We start from the raw sequence: 19,547 nt of genomic DNA, 5'->3' as shown, positions 1-19,547 counted from the left end.
AACAAGTAATGGAAAATCTCGATACCCCTTACGGTTCGCAATAAATCTTCCACAAAACAGACGATCGTTGATTTCGTATCTGCAATGAAAATAACCTGGCAACAGTGGTGGTGTAACCGGTGGTGCAACTCACAAATCAGTTTATTGATGATACCAGACAGAGACAACAGGTATTTATTTACACAATACACGGATGCACGTTTTATAATCGTCGCGGTAAAGTTGCACGAGCAATTGTCGTAGACACAACAATTTCCTATAATAAATGATAATATCTTTTTTGCGTGATTAACCTTTAGCGTTAATTACGCGACGAATCGATCGATAGGAGTAGATATCTCGATTCAGTTGTCTCATCGTCAGGAAGCAGACTACGAAAAAGTTGTGCTGCGAACGAATCCAACCAATGTCAATTGTGAAACGGTCGTCGAAACAACTCGAAGAGATTTGATATCGTCACCGTCGAGGCTACGCTATTGCGGTTTCGTTGCTTATATTGAGAAACACAAAAGTTGTTTGTATATCCGCGAAAACGTCGACAGACTTGTACGATCGTGTCAGAGATAATGACGGAAGTTCGTGGAACGACGATAAAAGGAGGAGTTATTAAACTTCCATCAAAATGTCAACGCGAATTCTCGACGTGTCCAGACGAAAAAGCAAAATAATACGCGATAACAACGTTACTCTTTCATCAAAAAATCTATGCTTTCTCGTAAACAATCAAAACTTCGTATCCTATTGTACACAATTGAACAAGTACGATACAGCGATTGTTTATCAAATAAATTAACTGCCAAACGATTGCTGTCCTCGCAAAAGCGAAGATAGCCAGAAAAAAGTAACGAAACGGCGCCAATAATACAATCTATAATCTCATATTGTTTGACTATTGTCGTTAAGATAAGGGTCGATGAAAAATATGACTGTGACATTATATAATCGTGCCTTTCCCACCTGCGGGTGGACCTACATGAATTTCGAAAATTCCCGAAGCAGCATTACGTCACACGATTAAAAGCGGAAGGGAGAAGTGCGCGGGATTCCGGCGACGACTGATCCACTTTACAGATAAATAACGTCGCAGCGAAATTTTATTTTGCTACGATAATGAGTCAAGCGACATGATAGAATCGACAGAATCCTTTCGATCGTCAAGTTTCAACCAAAATAAATAAAAGAAAGCAATGTAGAGAGCATTTGCGGAGTGAGAAGGAATAACGTCGATAGCCGAACGCCATTCGTCGTCGCGATGCTGCTGGCACACACGATAAAAAGCTCGATAAAACATGGAGAAAAAATATACCGGCAACCATTCTCCGGGTGGTGAAACGCTAGTAAATATTTCCGATTACACTTCGATATTTTGTTGCCCGGTGCAGCGTTCTATACATCTTCGTGCTTCGTCGATCTTCGAGAAATATACTTTTTCGAAGACGACAAATCATCGTTCCGTCTTAAACACGCCAAGTAACTTGCACCACGAGAGATCGTGTCCCTCTTCCTTTTCCAACGACCACTTTCCATTCTGTTTACAGACAGAGACACTCGGCCAAAATTTGGCAACCTACCAGTTTACCTCCATAAAGCCAATAATGGATCAACGAAGTTTATTTCGAGTGTGATAATAATGCTACAACGCAATAGCACCCATCCGGTTTGGGTTTCGTTCTTGTTGGTAATAACCACGAGAATATAGAAGCGAGATACACGCGATTAATACGAGTATAGAATAGCAAAACCGAGTGAGCGAATTCCCGTGGAAATTGGTAAATCGTGCGATTTCTCATTCATGTAGGTCAACGAACACGACTATCCTAACAGAGCCTTGTGCCAGTTCGCAGCCAACGCTTTAATAAAAGTTGCGCACGAAGATTATTTTGGTACAGCGTTTCTGTTACTAGTTACAAGCGTTCCGTTGCTGCAACTGCCGGTCCTCCGAGATTTGTTTGGTACGTTTGAATTTTTCAAGCTCTATTCAAACGAACCCGCCTACGTGAACGTGGAAAAAAGGAACGACGAACAAATAAATAGAAACTGTGAACGAGAACTGCGGACGATAATTATAGAACTGTTGCGGAATTAATAGACACAGGGAAGAAAGGTTGAAAAAATTAAATAACGCTAGAAAATACAAATAAAATAATTTCAGGTTGTCCCGAGAGAAAATTTCCCTCTTAGAAACGTTATATTTTCCTGGCGAGTTCGTTTCATCGAATCGTACGGAGAAATCGGCAAATCTGGACGTACGATGGGATGATGATAAGCGATACAGCGACGTACGATGTTCCTTCTAATCGTGGTACCTCCGTGCCATTTTGACGGCAACAGGTCGCGGAAAAAAGGTCACGGAAACATCGACGAACGGAGACGAACCCGCTTGTCGGTGATTCAATTTTAAATAGGATTAAGCGGCGACGCAGGGTTTCATTCCGTCGCATTCCAACTACTTGGTCGTTTACCTTTCGCGTATTCGTTAGGCTTCGTCAAAGTTCAACGTTAAAACGTTAAAACGACAGATGAAACTTTATTCCGCTTATAAAATTTCTTTTGCTTCGAAGCGAAACAGTCTATCCACGAATCGTAGGAATAATAAATTAACACGGTACAAATGCGTCTGACGAGGGATCAAGGTAAAGCACGCTTCAAAGATAAGTGATTTGACCCGTGCGTAGAACATAGGTCAAAATCAATGCAGGCTATGAATTCCTGTTGCATCAACTTGATATATTCTAGCGTATTCTAGCGTTTGATATCCTCCGCTGATTAAATCGACCCTTTTCCAGGATCTCGCAGATAACCGTGTATTAGCCAACGGTGATTAATCGTTGCCATGTAAACGTATCATCAAACACGTGGTTCCTATACCGTCTATATGAAACATCCCATAAACGTGCACGATTCTTCTCTACTCTGAGCAATTTTTAACACCCATATCTTCCAAACATCTCGCTGTTTGAAAAATATAGATCGTCCAAAAATATCGATACTCTGCAGACGATTGCGACGACGCGATACTTCAAGTCCAGTATATTAATAGAACTCTATGGTCGCCGAAAATAAAAGAAAAATATTATCGACGAGTTCAATGATCACGATCGTCGCACAAATTCGCCGAATCGACAAAGAAGATATCAACGTGCGATAATTAAATCCACGAAGACCCCCGGTAGCACTTTTATCACGTACCTTGTACCAAGCTACTGTTTCCAATCGTTATCCCAAATATATCTGTTCTGATCAACGATAGGCCTCGGTGCGTTGACGGACCCCTTCATAAGTGTCCCTCGCAACTTCACTAGGCTTCACTATGCGGCTTGTCAATGCACGCGTATCCCACGGCCGTGCACGAACCGCGTGATCCAACGAAGATCGATCGAAGATGTATCCAAAAGTTGGGTGGAAGCGTCGGGAGCCAAGGGGATGAAGAGTGCAGAACGACGTTGTCTATGACCTTCGACACGCACAGCACCAAACAACCGTGTGTTCGTGGGGAAGGTTCACACGCGACGTGGAACGAGAACTAAATCTGGCGGGATCGGTCGGCCTCGCACGAGTATGAATTACTGAAGCCACCTGTCGAAAGAGTCCGTCTTTTATACGCTCGAGGTGACATCGGCGAGATAACGCCGTCTCCCCGAGTTTACATGCGGCTGGGTTTCCTCGTTCTCGGTCGTAGCACCCGATCAACCGTCACCGCGCCACCGATCGTAATTTACTATGCCGTACAATTACTGATTGCCAATACGTGATTAGAGACAGCTGGATGAAACAGGAGTTCGATTATCGTACGAATTTAACTTTCGAGCAATTTCTGTTGATCTTTCGCTATTTTCTAGGGATGTTATGGTGAGAATATGGCAACAGTGGATCGAATCGCAGATTTATTTCGAACGTGTCATGATTAAATGATAAATAATCGTGTAGTACGTGGTTGAAAATTAACCCTTCGTATTCTACTTGTGGCATGCAATTTGTTGCGCCCTGTTTTCACCGATAAGAAGTGGAGATGTACAGAGGACCACTCTATATGAATAATTGTACTAATCTTCTTAGGATTTAGAACGCGCAATTTTCTCGCAGTGAAATAAAGCTAATGTAGATGAGTTTACTGGTAGTATCAAAGAATTACAACGTAAAGGAAAACGCGAGGGATTAATGCAGAATAGAAATGCGATGGATGGCACACGGAAGAAACTCGTGATCTAACAAACAAGTGCAAAATATTTCAATCAAAACGATCTCGTGACATCGGGTGAAGTAACGACAATTTTCTTCGAATCGATCCGTATGTCATATATTATGCATGCACGTGCGGGAAAAAACGTGTCGCCAATATCGACGAAACCGTCGCAAATGCGAGAAAGAAACGAGTTTTTCCTGAATTACGAATTTCCTTATTCGACATAGCTTCGTTAAAGCTACTTCGAATACGCGTCGCGGTTCTTAATGGATGAAACAAGGAAAACACGTGATCGAACAATGAGAGACACGATCGAACGGAGAACGAGGAAATCCCGGTTTTCCCCTTAGAAAGTTCGCGGAAGACCGATCGTTGTTGCTGCAAGCTTTGCAAAACGCGACTGTTGTACCAACGACGATACCTCAGGAAAGAGCTATGATACTCCATCGGAAGAGTTATCCCCGTGTCACGAAGCTGCATGAGAATGGAAGAAACATAGGCGAATAACAACACTCGCCAGGGTACGTCACTTTGCACCGCGTGCAAAATGCAAACGTCCAAGTGCAGTTGCGCGAGTTTAATAGGAGAACCGGGTGGTGAAAAAATTCAAGCGTGGAAAATAACGCGCCACCTTAAAGCAGACCAGCCACGGTATTAGATGCCACGGTCGAGTTACGTTACACGTGCTCCCGAATATCGGGCTATTTATTTCACGTTGTACTACGCCTTCGATTTATTCAATACGAGTATTCGAAACAAAAAGATACGATTATCTTTTATAGTTCACAAAGATATATCGAAGAGGAAGGTCGTTTGTAGATGAAGGTCACGACGAAAACAAACCCTCTCGATATATGTACTTGAAAGACGATGCCATCAATCCTTATGTAATCGGTAAACGTTTGATCAAAGATAGACGAGAGGATCGATGAATCGAAGACAACATCGTACGACTGATTCGCTACCGGTTGATCAAGAAGCGCGAACAGAAGATCATTCGACATGGCTCCGTCCCATAATCACGTATCGTTCGCGTCGTCTGGGCGCCACCATAAAATTCGATCTCACGGCGCGGCTGCGCGCTCGTGTTCCTATTGTAAAGCGACGTACTGCCATTGACCTTGAATTTTCCACCGTCAAGGTCTGTGGCAGAGAGAGAAGCACACTCGAAATTCGCGCGGCGATTTATGCGGCGAAACGAGATGATGCGAGGCGATGTGACCTTGAACGGGAGAGGAAGCCAAGCGCAGTCGAGACGAGGCAAAGTTGAAAAGCTTCGGTGATGTGCCGGCTTTTCGCAGATTCTTTCTCGACGGCGATTATTTTCTTGAGAAACTCACTAATGTTGCAAGAGCGAGCGCTTATTCCCTCGGATTTTTCGTGGACCGCGATGCTTAGTAGCTTTCGAACGACTGACGCAACGGTGCCTCGACGTCCAGACGCTTACGCAACGACGACGCGTCCCCTCTTTTTCATCCCTCTTGGACTGAAGCAAACGCCGCAAGTCGAAAAGGGACGACCACGGCCGGACGTGCACCGTGTGTGTTCGTGAACGTGGTCGAGATCGGAAGCGAGCCAGCGGGAACCAGTGCGAACCGGATATCGTCGAAATTCTGGGGACGAGATTCGCGCCGCCTGGCACACCGTGGCGTCGCGACGCTCCTGTGATCGAACGATGACGTCTAACGTCGCTAGTCTTTTCGGCCGCCCGATGACGTATTTCGAGAACCTCTGACGTACTCGTCTAAAATGAACGGAAGTTGCATCGTTCCGGTATTTTCCATCTCGAACATCCTCTCTTCTCTCCGTCTAATCGGCGAGTAATGCCAAAAGTTTATTTTAGAGCACCGCTCCTCGTTCCGTTTCACCGCTCGATCTCGTTCTCAATGATCTTCGTTCAATTCACCGTCGTCGATCTTACGACCTCTCAATTAGGATTGGAATCGATCGGTCGATTCAAGGATTATATACGAACTGTGTAACGTTTCAATAAGAGTGTGGTATTATTTCTCGAAACAATAGATGCGTGGAAAGTAAGATCGATCGAGGCACGGACCAAACGAAAGTAGGAAAAATTCTGCGCGAAGACTGACATCCGTGGTCGGATACGCGGCCTGTGCAAAGCGCAAATACGAAAGCGCAGGCTTGGCACGAGATAAATGTGGGTTGCTGGAGCACAACGGCTACAAACATACTGTTCCCTCGATCTGATGAATGGATATAATCCGAACGATTTATCAGACGCTGGACTTCGACCGACAGGTTAAAATGTTTCAAATTAAAACCACCCCTTTAATGGGCTTCTGCACGTTTGTGGATCCAAGATATACCTTTCACTTTGACAATTATATGTATATCCTATAATTAAGTATAAATACACATAATCTAAATATCTCTAATTTTCTGCAACTTTAAAATTATATAATTTATCTGTCTGCGCCTCAACAATTACTTATACATTTGTTACTATACTATTATTTTACCATTAATTGATCCAAGTATTGTTGTAACAATCATCATCTTCTCTTTTTCTAGAGTAAAAAGTTGAACATTTTTTATCTGAAGTGAAAGAAAAATGCAATTATAGGAAGCTAATAATTTCCATACATCTGTATCTCTATCTGCAATACAAATCGAATCGTAGAAACAATCGTCCATATTCTTATCGTTTATACTATTCTGTTATATCATTGTACCAACTGATCCAATTATAACAGTCCTTATTAGCTTTTATACCATAGTGACAAATTACACATTTTTTTATCTGACAAACAAAGGAAAATTTGATTATAGTGAGTCAACAACTTCGACACACGTCTATCTGCAATATACGTTCAAATTGATAGGGACAGACGATCGTATCTTGAAATTAATTCCTGAAAGCTGAATTGATCTACCTTCAATCATCGATTGACTCGTCTCCTCTAATCCTAGCTGTTGTTTAATATCAAATACCAAAAAAGTACAGTATTACGCGTGACCTTTGGATTCTGATTGGTACAATCTCTGTTTAACGATACTGGCAATCAAGTCGAGTTCAACTGGCGTACGCCCGATTAGAGGAGTGCGCTTCGTGATAAAAGCGCGCTGTATCAGTTCCGAGTTTCTGTTGAGGGAAGTGATGCGACGATCCGCTCGCAAACATATACTCAGACATCGATTATTCGACGTCTAGCGTCTATACGCAGCGTGATCTCAACCACTGCAAGATGCAGATGCAGCGGCTGCAACGGGATCGACCTCGACGTCACGGTAGACACAGTGACCCATTTCCGCTGCCAGAAAATTTTCCAAGAACGTTCTCAAGACGGTGTTGCGCTCAGTCTATAAACGACAAAACTCTATTCGACGTGTATATCGTCGCTCCATCCTGGACATTTTCGAAAATTTTCTGGCACGAGAATATTTATGTAATGAAACTTTCCAACATGTTGATCGTAGTTGTTGAATTGCCAGTGAAGTTCTATAACGCGTTTGATAATCTTAATTAAAAACCTAAGTGAAGAACTGACACAAGTGTGTTTTTAAACAATACGTAATATTTATTCATGATTTTCTTACGAGTACATTCTGTAAAGTGTTTTCATCTTCAGAAGCATTACACGAGCCTTTAGAACCCACATTGGTAAAATCCAAAAATTCAAAAATAGATAAAGCTGATGCTGCAAACATCATTCTTTATTTATACCGTCTGCTTGCTATAAATAAACTTACGAAAACAAATGATTTGTTTCTTAACAAGTGAAGATTTATCATGTATCCGTGCAATGAAATTGAGAAATATACAAAAAGTAGAGCAGAAAATTTCACTTTTTATACTCCTACGTTATAGATATATAAATTTCTGTATCAAAATCTATTTTTATCTACAGTTTTCTCAAATTGTAGGTTTTCTCACTAATACTACTTTTCCTATCAACTTCTCCGTTAATGATTCTTAATAAATGTCCCGCTAAAATAACAGCATTTTTAAACTTGTAATTGGCAAAGAAAATTGCTCGTTATTTTTTTTAGCCTTTCAATTAATTCTTGATAAACGTTTGCCTCGAGTCAAAGTATCCTTAAACTCTTAATTGATAAGTAGAATAGCATGTAATTTTTTCAGAGAACAATGACGCCGTGTTAAACCAACAATAACAACGAGTCACAATATTTTGCGATATCATCTCATTGAATGAGCTTAATTCTTACCAGCCCGCTAGTATGGCTGGTTAGGCAGTAACGAGCTATTGTGAGGCACGATTAATTGTACACCACAGGGCGATACAGTTTCCAGGTAGCTTGGAGAACAGCGACAATAGTAGAGTAACGGCAGTATTACCTGACCGGTGGTGTGGATAACTATCGACTAATAAAGCTGCGTAAACCAGCCAGCTAGAATAATCGACTCGGCGGCGAGTTCTCGGATCGCCAACAATTAGCCATCGACAAGTAAACAACATCGGTGAAAGTAGATCGAGCTATCTATCAGTGACTTGGGCAGAGCCTCGAGCCTCTTTATCTTCGGTGATCGAATGCTAAATTAACGAGCAAATAACGATACGGCAACGATAAATGGTGCCATTCGAATCGTCACAGGGATTTCGTTTCTATAATACCGACCTTTATCGCTTACCAAATCCACGCCGATTTGAAGTTCAAATTGTTGCGATATTACAACAGAAACGAAAACATTCGACTCCTATCGATAACGCGGCAACCTACGACTTGGTTATTGACCGAAGTGTCTGTAACAGATATGGGATACTATAGATCTTCCGTTTAATATTAGAAGATTATGTTAAGTGCATACGATATGTTGTCTTAGTGTCGACATGGATTTTAGCAGACCAGATCATCTATTAAATTTTGTCGTCTATTAAATCGATAACTATTGATTATATGAAGGAAGGATTATAACAAAGATATGAGAGGGGGGGAGAGAAAGAAACATCAATGTCAGGAAAGTTATTGGAAACATAAATTCAGCATTTGTGAAAGATTGAAGATCTTTCGCCTACGCAATATTTGAATTGGAGAAATTATTTTAGAAGAAACTGTAACAACTCTATTCGAGGAATTTTACAATTATAGAACCGATGACTCTTATAAATCTAGAATAGTAGAATAGTCATTGGAAAAGTACAGTGATTCATAAAAATTATTCTGACATTTCGCATACACCGACCTAACAGCTCCGATGATATTTCTCAGTAATTCACGATCCAATAATACCTTTACACATAATTGAATGTTAACCTTCAACACGACAACGATCCAGGCTCAACCATAGATTTAACGTTGGATTTTTCAACGATTCCCAAGGCTCGATCGAACTTTCGTTTTTTGAAACGAAGCTGTAACGTTTCGCTATTAACTGGAAGATCGATAAGACTCGAATGTTTTGTTATAGTATCGCGATAATTTAAACTTTCGGAACACACACGCAAGCTCGACATTGATACCCGCGAATCGTTTAAAAATCCAGCGTCGATCCACGGTCAAGCATCGCGAGTCTACGTATTTATCGCAATAAATTCGTTGGCCTTTCAACGCTATCCATGTTCTATGCTCGAATTGCAGGCGCATTGTATCCCCTAGTACCTTCTTCGATTCACATCGAGGTCGCTCGATATTCTACGGCATTCAGAACCGTGACCTCGTTCGGACCGGCATTACTTGGAAATCACGGAATCTGGCGTTGGCTGGTATCGCGACAAATCACGACCTGGACTACGAAATCGCTTCGAAAGGCCAGTTTGACTATTACAGTAATACAGAGCCGTGCATAGCCAAACAACAGCACGGAAAACTAGGAAGCGGTACGCAAGAGGAATCCCGGCGGAGGTTGGAGAATCGAGAAAGGCCAGTAACCTCGAAACTGCAAGACCGAAAGCCGGAGTCCCGCTTCCTCCTTACGGCACGATGTCGACGACGCCCGTAATAGTTCAGTGGAATTTAATCGAGACGGCAATTGTTTCCTATTAACAGTTATGAAAGCACTCCAACGACCTCTGAACCCCCTTTGAACCGTCGCCGGCCTCGAAGCCGTACATACCCCCGGCCAGTTATTTTAATTGGTATCCATTCGAGGAGATTGTAGCCGAGCATTGGACTTCGAATCGACCCTAAAATTACTAGCAAATCCGCCTGTACGAAATACGTAAGCGACAACGATACCGTGTGTGAGGAAATTACGTTAAATTTAGGGAAAAATTTTTGGTTGCAGTAGATTGAGTTAAGGTCGCGTAGAACGATGGGGTGGACAGAAATACGAGATACATGGTTAAGGGCAACGACTTGGCAAACGATGAGTGATTGATCTTCATTGAGATTTGATTGAAATTGATACGATTGACAGGATGGTTATAAATAGTATAACAACGACGAGATAATAGGGCAGATGGTGTAATAATAGATGCTAGCGGAGAGTTTTATATAACATTGCATAATTGTTGAAAAATAGATGGAAAGTGTTAGTGGTCGATTAACTTGATTAGAGGAAGTAGATCGCCTGGGGATAAATAACGAAAATTGAAGGTGGGAATAGCTCTCGATAGCGTAATTGACAAACGTTTTACCTACAAATCGGGAAGATTTCGGGAAGAGAATAAATATTCTTCTCAAGTGGTTTGAAGTGCTTTTTCAGCTGCAAATTGCAGCGAAACTTCCAAGAAATGTCAGCAAACAAGGGAAGTTTGTTGAAAGATTATTCGTGATGTCTCTTGTTCTGTTTATTTTACGACAGAGAAGAATCAGAAAGATAAACGCGATTTCAAGAGAAGAAAAAAGAAGGTACAATTGCACAATAAAAATACGTTGTGACAAGACTCTTATTACGAAACGCGTTATCAAAGTCGTCAAACGCTTCGAGTTCCCAGAACGGCGAAGAATTTTCGTAACAGATATCGTAACTCGAAGGACCCCAATAACGTACGTTCCATGGTGGAACAGAAGAGAAAGAAAATCTTTAAAGAGTTCTAGCACGGAAAGAGCACGTTCTAGGTAAAAAAGAACCAAGAGCAATTTACGATTTAAAAAAAAAAAAAAAGGGAGTAAGTACGTCGTGCAAGAGAAGGCAAAGTACGGACAGTGTTTTCACGGCGGAAAAATGGGAGAGAAGGCAATGAAAGATAAAAAAAAGATGGAATGAAGAACAACCGAGGGATCAGACGGTGGAGAGCAAAAAAAGCCTTCGGAAGGCTCAGAAACATTACGAAGGTGTGGGTGAAGCAGAAAAAGCCATTTAATAACATCAAGATGCAACGTCTGGTGCAGATCCTTCTTCTTTTCTCTCCTTTAATATACGTTTTACCTCCTTGGCTACCACATCGTTGACGTTCTTCGGCTCTCATAACTCGACGGTGTATATTTTCCGTGTCAATGTCAAACAGCTCGTTTAACGAGAATCAATCGAAAAGCTCCGTATAAACTATAAACTGTTCTCCGGCTCGAAGTAAGAAAAAAATAAAAGAACAGAGAGAAAAAAAGGGAAAAAGGGGCAAAGTGTACGAGTATCGGTGTATTGTGTCAAGAAGCTGGAGTTTGCGAAAATTACGATTCTAATATCTCGCTGTTTATGATCGTTAAAAAGAAAAACGGAGGATAAGATTGCAGCGTTCTCAAAGAACATCGGATACTCTTGTGCCTTTTTCTTTCTCGATCGTGAAAAACTTATTTCACGCTCAACTAGCAGCGATCGCTTTTCCATAGAAACTCCCCTGTACGCGCTGATATCGTAGCGGCCACGCGCACGACAGATAATTCATAATTAATGCAGGGACTCGACATTGCTTGTAATTTATTCGATGTCGGCAAACCGTAAACAGAATCGATTTGTTGCGAGACACTGGATATTTACAACAACGTTAATTAGATGCAATCGAGATCGTCTATTTGCTTTCTCCATTCAGATTCTCCGACACTCTTTTGCTATGGTTCCCGACAAACGATTCGTGTTCGAAAAGAAATATCGACGATGCGTTGCATGGAAGTCATAAAGGAGACGTTCACTCAGACGTGGCAAAGGAATATTCTCGGTCCTTTAATTTAAATTACGATCGAAATTAAAGGGAATAATCAATATTATTAATTCCGCGTATCTCGCATTCTCGCATATTGACAAAATCCATCGGCATGGAAACGCGAGTTTTACAGTACGAAAAGAGTCGATTAACGAAGGACAGAGTGGCTCTTCTCCTCGCTACGAATCAAACAGCGGTTGCCTACCCAACGAAGGTTACAATACACGCGTAGACAGCCTTTGCGATCACTCACGGCTTACATCCGATGATTTCATGCAATTCGAACTTACGCGGTCCGTTTATACCGTTTACATCGACGAATATCTGTCTTTATTTCATTAGTCAAAATTTCTGTATCTTTCGTACACGCGATTAACAATTTCTACGCTGTGAAACGACATATGAATTTTGAGAAACGACCCGCTATCATCTACGACCTCATATTTGAACCATTTAAAAATCGTGCTGATCAAGTTTTGAAATTGACAAATTTTGAAAAAGAATGAGAAATACGACAATAACGCAGTATTCAAAAACCTTGGAATTTACGGTCAATTATTTTACCGTTTTACGATAAAAAATATTTGAAGAGTAAATAATAAGTTGACAACTAGGATATTTGTCATTATCATCTAATGACAAAATCATTTAGTTACCAACCCAATATATTGTTTTCTTTTCACAAATAAAGTGACAATTATGTACCTGGCTGATGGTATTATGAAATTTACTGAAAGCAAAAGAAAAAGTAAACAGAGACGTTAATTACCGTAGCCTTTGGAATAATAGCTCAATCATCATTAAATAAGCGATACCACTTCATTTTTCAGATAAAAACGAAATTAGCTACAACAAAATGCTTTTATGCTATAAACTTAAGAAACGTCGAGATAAACAAACTTGTTACATCTGACAACTCGTTCATCTTTATACGATGTTTTTTCTCTAATAGCCGCCCGCCGATCCTCCTGAGGGAAAAATCGCGGGCTGGTAATGTCACATATATTAAAGCGGACGAAAGACACTTGACATAACTACGCTATTTAGTGTTTATCTGCACAGTTCCGAAACATAGTTCTTCTTCTTAAGACGAGCGACTATTATCGTATACGTACTGTGCAAAATTGAAAGGAAATGTGGCTGGAAGCAAAGGAAGTACTACATTGTTTTGTTTGTTTGTATGACACTTTCGACCAATACGCGTGGTTAACTTTACGATTACGTTGAATCTGTGAAAAATCAATCAGGTTGGCGAAGGTCTTTCCAACGGATTTTCTTCGCGATATAAAAGGATAAGAAAGAACGTCAAAAATTGCTCTATAATGCGACCACAGAGGCAAAAATGGAAATACAAAAACGCTATTCCAGTGACTAATTCAAATGATTTTGATCAACGATGAAAAATACAGTTATCCATTAATATTTAAAAGCTGTTTTAAACTCGTGATGTGACGACCCGTTTTATAGTACGTTTAAACGTAATTCCCTTTAAACGACTATAAAAAAAAAGGGGTGGAAGAAAAATCTGCAACTTTCGCGTGTCCTTGCTAGCAGAAATGCAAAACACGTTAAAGTTAAACTTCCACAGTTTATTGCACCTCTCTTTTTTCAGGAAAAGCTCGTTGCGCTCGTTTCGATGTTTCAGGATTTGAATCTCCGGGTCAGACTTTCTACTTACGCGGCCTGATGGCGAACACGGGCCGAGGTATTAAAAGTTCGCACGCGTCCGCAAAGCGGATTACGCGCGGTAGCCGTGCGGCGACAGGCGGAATCGAAACCCGAACCAGAAATGTTCATCTCGCATCGCGTCACTCCCTTGCGCTCTTTTCTCTTTCCATCCCTCATCCGCAAATTTTACCTGACACGTAATCCAATCCGCGTAACATTCAACGTTCGTACTATTTTTTCCAATTATGAGCGTCATGCAATCGCGCGCGTTTGCGTTCGCTCTAGCGAAGACTTAATCCTTATGTTGGCAATTTGCTACGTTCTTTTTGACACAAAACCACGCTAAATTTCCATTTCTTGGATATTTTTGTCAGTTACATTTCTACAACAAAATCGTGCAGAGAAATTCTAAGTATACAAACTTTAGATATATTTAGAAGCTTGTCTGGCGATGAGAATATATATCGTGAAGCATAGGCAAGTTCGTAATGAAAATAACATTCCCTTGATTAATGAACCGAAATATACAGAGCGGGAAATTTGAAAATTTTCGTATGTGCGAAAGAGTGATAAGTAACTTTAGTATCAGACTATATTCATATAGAATTTTTTGACATCAATTGTTTGTTTACGACTGTACTTGATGAACTACAGAAACGAAAGACTAACGTTTTAGGGAAAATATGGAATTGAGATGAGAACTATCATTCTATATTTGATGTGTAGAAAGAATAAACTCAAGGCGCCTAATTATAATTACCAAACGAGTATGGAGATTTTGGTTGCCAACATAGGAGTTGAACAAATTACAGATTCGCGAAATATACCTCACAAAGTATCACGATAACTAATTTTAAGCGATATCGTCGGCATAATACGAAACGTATTGCCATAACTACATTAACAGCTAACGACAGTACAACATTTGTTATCGATATGGTCGCGTAAAAATGATCGTCGTGTTGCGAGAGCGTTGAAATTGCAAAGCTGACTTTGAAATAACAATCAGCGACTGGCGAGCGAAACGAGCAGCTCTCAAAGAAAGATTCCCCTCGGCCGCAGTTTCACATTCGATTTTATTTTCGCTAGAACGCTAACCCTTCTCACTATTTCACTTCTCACGAGCGTTCCTTTCTTTGTTTCCATTTTTCTCTGTTGCTTTGTGTTTCTCTTTCTGCCCGGGGGATGCACAGGCAACATCCATAAATCGCAGCACGAGCATTAACGCGATTCACGGTTGCGGGTCCGCGAACAGCCCGCAACCAGGAACAAAACAGGGAGAACAACCCCTCGGGAACTAGTGGAGAAAAGGTGCGACACTGGAAACGTTGCTGAAAAGGGGTTGAAACGATTTTTTACACACCCTTTCGAGGGGTGCACTCTCTCGTTGCACACGCTCGTTTAATTCTACCCGAAGAACGCGAGATGGAGAACAGAAGCAGCAGAAATAATGAAAGATCTTTGAATTATCAACGACGATGATCGTGCTGTTTCTGAGATCTTTTCAGCCCCGAGCAACGTACGGTTGAAAAACGATTCTGCAGTCGAGTATCGCGATTGTTTTCGATGGTTCCATTAAGATGTAGTAGAACTTTGAAATGCATAAAATATCCACTCGTTTATAGTGGAAGAGCGCGAGACCGAGGTTAAAGTAAGAAAATAAAAGCGTCTATACTCTTGTTATTAGGATTAAGATTTCTAAAAAGTTGCGAAAGTTATGAAAAATTCGTATGACTAGCCAACACCTGTATATCGCTTCTCATCTATCATCCTTCGCTCTGCGAAACCTTGCATATACGGTACGTTTAAATTGTTCACGAAACTTCGGTATCCGTCTCTGTCAGGTCAGCCTGTTCCAAAAATACGCCAGTCATGATCGTTCGCGAAATCTCGGCGTCCACTTTTGCAACGGAGCCCACGCTGCAGTGGAACGATCGCGTGGAAAGAGCGGTTAATAGAATAAGAGCGGTTCGAATTGGTTCCGGGCGTAATCAACGTGAATTATTGAAACGAAGTCAACGCACGACAGGTCGCGTCGCTGTGGTCGACAGAAATAGAAGTCCCTGCAGACCGTCGTCGCGAAGCCATTCTTGAACGATCGACCAACGAAACGCGACCTCGGGACCTCGAACTAGACGACGACGCGACGTTCGATCGGCGACATGCAACTACGCATTCACGAGTCACGCACGGATCGTGACACGAACCCTATGAACCGATCGGAGCGTATTTCGCAACCAAATGAAATCATGACACTCGGATACGGTCGCTCGTGAATCGATCGATCGTAAGCGATCCGCACGGGTCGAGTTCTATTGACATCGTTTAAACCAAGTAATAGCGTGTGTTCTAGGGGATAGATCAGAATTTCAACATTGCACGTTATACAACTAGTAGCATAGATGATGACAGATGATCGCCTGAACGATGGAAAATCCACGGTAATAGGAGTAATTGAATAAAATTGTTCGATTTTCCTCAGCTTCGTGAACTCCATCGTTGGATAGATTCTTAACAGACTCTTAACTGGTACGATGGTTGGATGATACGGCTAATAAAGAAATCAAAGCTTGTTAACGTTAAAGGAGAAGATATTCACGAAAAATTATCCGATGCTTGATTTTTACTGATTTTCTTAGTGATTAGCCAAACACGATGTTTGTGTTTTGCTTGCGTTAAATAAACCGGAGTGCGCCCGAAATATAACCGCGTAGCGTTTTCAACGAAGGATTTCGTAAACCGTGTCGAGTAAATCAGAAATAGACCGAACCGAGATTCGCCGAGCAGTATCACCGTGCCACAGACTCGCGTGGTCGAGCTGAAAAATATTTATCGCGCGAATTATCACACTTCTGTAATTTTCTCGCTCGTCATCCACGTCAGCCATTAATACCTGATATGATAATAGAATAAAGTAAAAAAGAAAGTAAAGCAACGATATGCTTATGACTCATGAAAATTCAAATAAGCAAACACGGTGTTAAATAACATATATGCGACGATATGTAAACGCTTATTAGCGTGACACGGTACGAAGACGAGTTCAAAAGCTTTGTTTATAAAATGAATCGATAGACGCAACTTCCAAATTGCTGACGAATAATTTAACAATTTCTTTTCTCTTTTTTATTGCTTTATTGCCGTTTTTAACGTCGATACTCTGTAACGATGCTCCTATTTTTGCAACGGACCGTGGTGGCAGTTTATCTTCTTCCAGAATTTATTGACGGATTACAACGGTGAAAAATAGAGGCAATGAAAACGTACGAATTGATGGCCAACGATATTTTATCGCTTGCTTAACCCGCGCCCGACGAAAATCATAGCCGTTATCGCGAAACGAACGCTCCATCTCCAGTTCACTGGGACGTTTCTGAACCGCGCATCCACTCATTATTTCATCTCTTTTATAGAAGTACCCAACCATGTAATCATAACTCTGTAACCGAAACAAAAATTTCCTGTTCGAACGTACCAACGTTCGTTTCTCATCCGCTTCAATACGATTCACGAGTTCGCCTCGAGTCGAACACTATTCGTTGATATTTTCGGGTTGATGTAATGACAACAGCTATCGGGAAACTTGAAATTGAATCGAGACACAAATTTGAATTTAACGAGATTACTCTATAAATTGATTAACTACCTTCGATATTTGAAGCATTGCGTTACAAACATTGATTCGATGTACGCGCCACGGTGATATCTAACAACACAATAGATCATTGATAAAGGCTCGAGCGCAACATACAGGATCGTGAAACGATCGGTTTTCTCTTAACAATACGCTATCAGATAATCCATCTTTTTATTAGAAAGCGTTGGTTATTATCGAAAACTCTATCATATATATTCGAATTAATGATCCATATTACGGTCTATTCGAGCCAAACATGGAACAAAAAGGAAAGCTGAAACGACGGCCGTGCTAAAGCTCGGGAACAATTTTTACAATCGTCCGTACTATTTTCAAATCGCAAACACAGAGGAGAAAAAAGCGAATCTATCGACGTGAAGCGATTCGCAACGAACGATGGATCGTACTTCGAATTCAATCACTCGCTATACAAGCTGGATATAGAGTCCAGCACGGAGTTTGACACGAAACAGAATGCAGACGACTGAAACAAGTATACATATATAGAACGAAACAAACTCCAGGACAAATTGGAGGGTTTTCACTCAACTAGCCACGTCGCGTTTCCAACCTCGTATAACGTCATGCGACAAGCATGTGCTGGCTAATTAAACGACATTATCGTGGTACTCGCCGCGTACGCGTATCTTTTTCCCCCGTGCTTAATCGCCGCAGCGGCATCTATTATTTCCAAACCGATTAATACTGGTTTCGTGAACCGTATCACCGCTAATTATTCTTCACCGGTGCAGAGTTTGGAGACCCGGGTTAATCGCGCTCTCGCGCAACACCGCCGGAAAATGCGAACTACAGCGGCTAGAGATATGGAAAACCGCTGATACACGCGAGTTTTCCATGTGGTCGAGCGTTGAACGTCCGCTCGGCTGCGGCTTCATTTGCCTTTCGGATTCGGGTCACCCTCGTTTCCTCCGTATTATTGTCGCGCGTTTTCTTTTTTTCTCCCGCGAAACAGACGCCCCATTGGTCTGACAAGAATAAAGGAATAAGCACGGTTCGCTCGATGTGGTGTCGGTGAGACGCGTCTTTCTTGCGCCATATTTTCGCGCTCATTTCGAAGTGAATACCATGAAACTTAGAAAACTACGATGGCGACGAGGATGTTGCTTTTTAAACGTGCCCGCTAGCCGTTGCGTTAACTGGATATTTTATTCCAGAGAAAGTACACATTTGCTGGAAGCAGCAGGATGTTAACCTAGTTTAGTATTGAATGTTATTCTCGTTCGCAGTAGGAACTTGCTGGTAATAAACGCGTTACGCGGTTCGTCTCACAATGTATCAAATTGATCGAGCGCCTCTTTACTCGTTCCTATAAATCGTTCGAGTTTAAAAGAAGAATTGTGGCGAATTAACACTTTATCCTTGATACATAACAAGTATGATTGTAAACAACGTTCGCTGCTAAGTGGACGCATATTCTTCCATGTGCTTTTTGTTGCCAATGGTTAAGAGTAATTTATATACATTAAATTATCTACGTTTTCAAATAGAACGTCGTAATGTGTACGACTTGGTAAATGAGACGTTTTGTTTCGATAATATCGACTCATGATGAAATCCTGTGATCGCTTGAATTAGATAATGAATCAACCGGAAGCGGTGGTGAATCGTAAACAGGATATAAAAGCGTGCATAAGTTTCACAAGTACGCTTCGTATAGTTTGGCAGAACCATTTGGAAATTATTACCGACCTTCCACTTTTCCTTTTATTTTTGTACTAAGGGTGAATTAAAGTTTCGACTGTAAAATCAAGCGTTGCAAATTGCTCGTTTCTCTGAGAAGTCGTTGAAAAGATTATGAAACGAATATTCCCTTCGTTATAAACTTGCATACTTTATAAACTTTCAAACGCTTATGCGACTATAGGCGACGAACGTGCCGTGAAAATAAATCCAGGCAACGCACAGGTCGATTCATTAATTATAATTAAGCGCGATGGACCGAGTCGAGATGCGCCGGCATCGATGCAGCAAAACAATTGTGTAGCTGCCAACACATCGCCTACCATGCTGATATAAATTGAGCGCTTCAATGAAA

General features: G+C 41.3%; 1 protein-coding gene and 1 long non-coding RNA gene across 6 annotated transcripts in view; one reads left to right on the top strand and one right to left on the bottom strand.

Moving 5' to 3' along the window:
* The window catches only part of LOC117206721 (multidrug resistance protein homolog 49), a 74,573-nt gene that overhangs the window by 42,274 nt on the left and 12,752 nt on the right, over window positions 1-19,547 (bottom strand). For 2 of the 5 annotated variants that reach the window (XM_033446307.1, XM_033446310.1), the window contains exons 1-2: window positions 5,524-5,675; window positions 3,190-3,576 (exon numbers count right to left, since the gene is read on the bottom strand). The exons of the other annotated variants lie outside the window; for them this stretch is intronic. The gene's annotated coding sequence lies outside the window, so the exon portion shown is untranslated. Of the gene's footprint in view, window positions 1-3,189; window positions 3,577-5,523; window positions 5,676-19,547 lie in introns of those variants that run through there. 5 annotated transcript variants of the gene reach the window in all.
* Window positions 1,911-3,244, top strand: LOC117206722. Its single transcript, XR_004487428.1, has 3 exons — window positions 1,911-1,952; window positions 2,153-2,633; window positions 2,787-3,244. It is a non-coding gene; the product is annotated as an uncharacterized LOC117206722 (long non-coding RNA).

This window comes from Bombus bifarius, unplaced genomic scaffold, assembly GCF_011952205.1.
Source record: "Bombus bifarius isolate JDL3187 unplaced genomic scaffold, Bbif_JDL3187 scf7180000008008, whole genome shotgun sequence".
NCBI lineage: Eukaryota > Metazoa > Arthropoda > Insecta > Hymenoptera > Apidae > Bombus > Bombus bifarius.
This window is presented reverse-complemented; position numbering and strand designations above follow the sequence as displayed.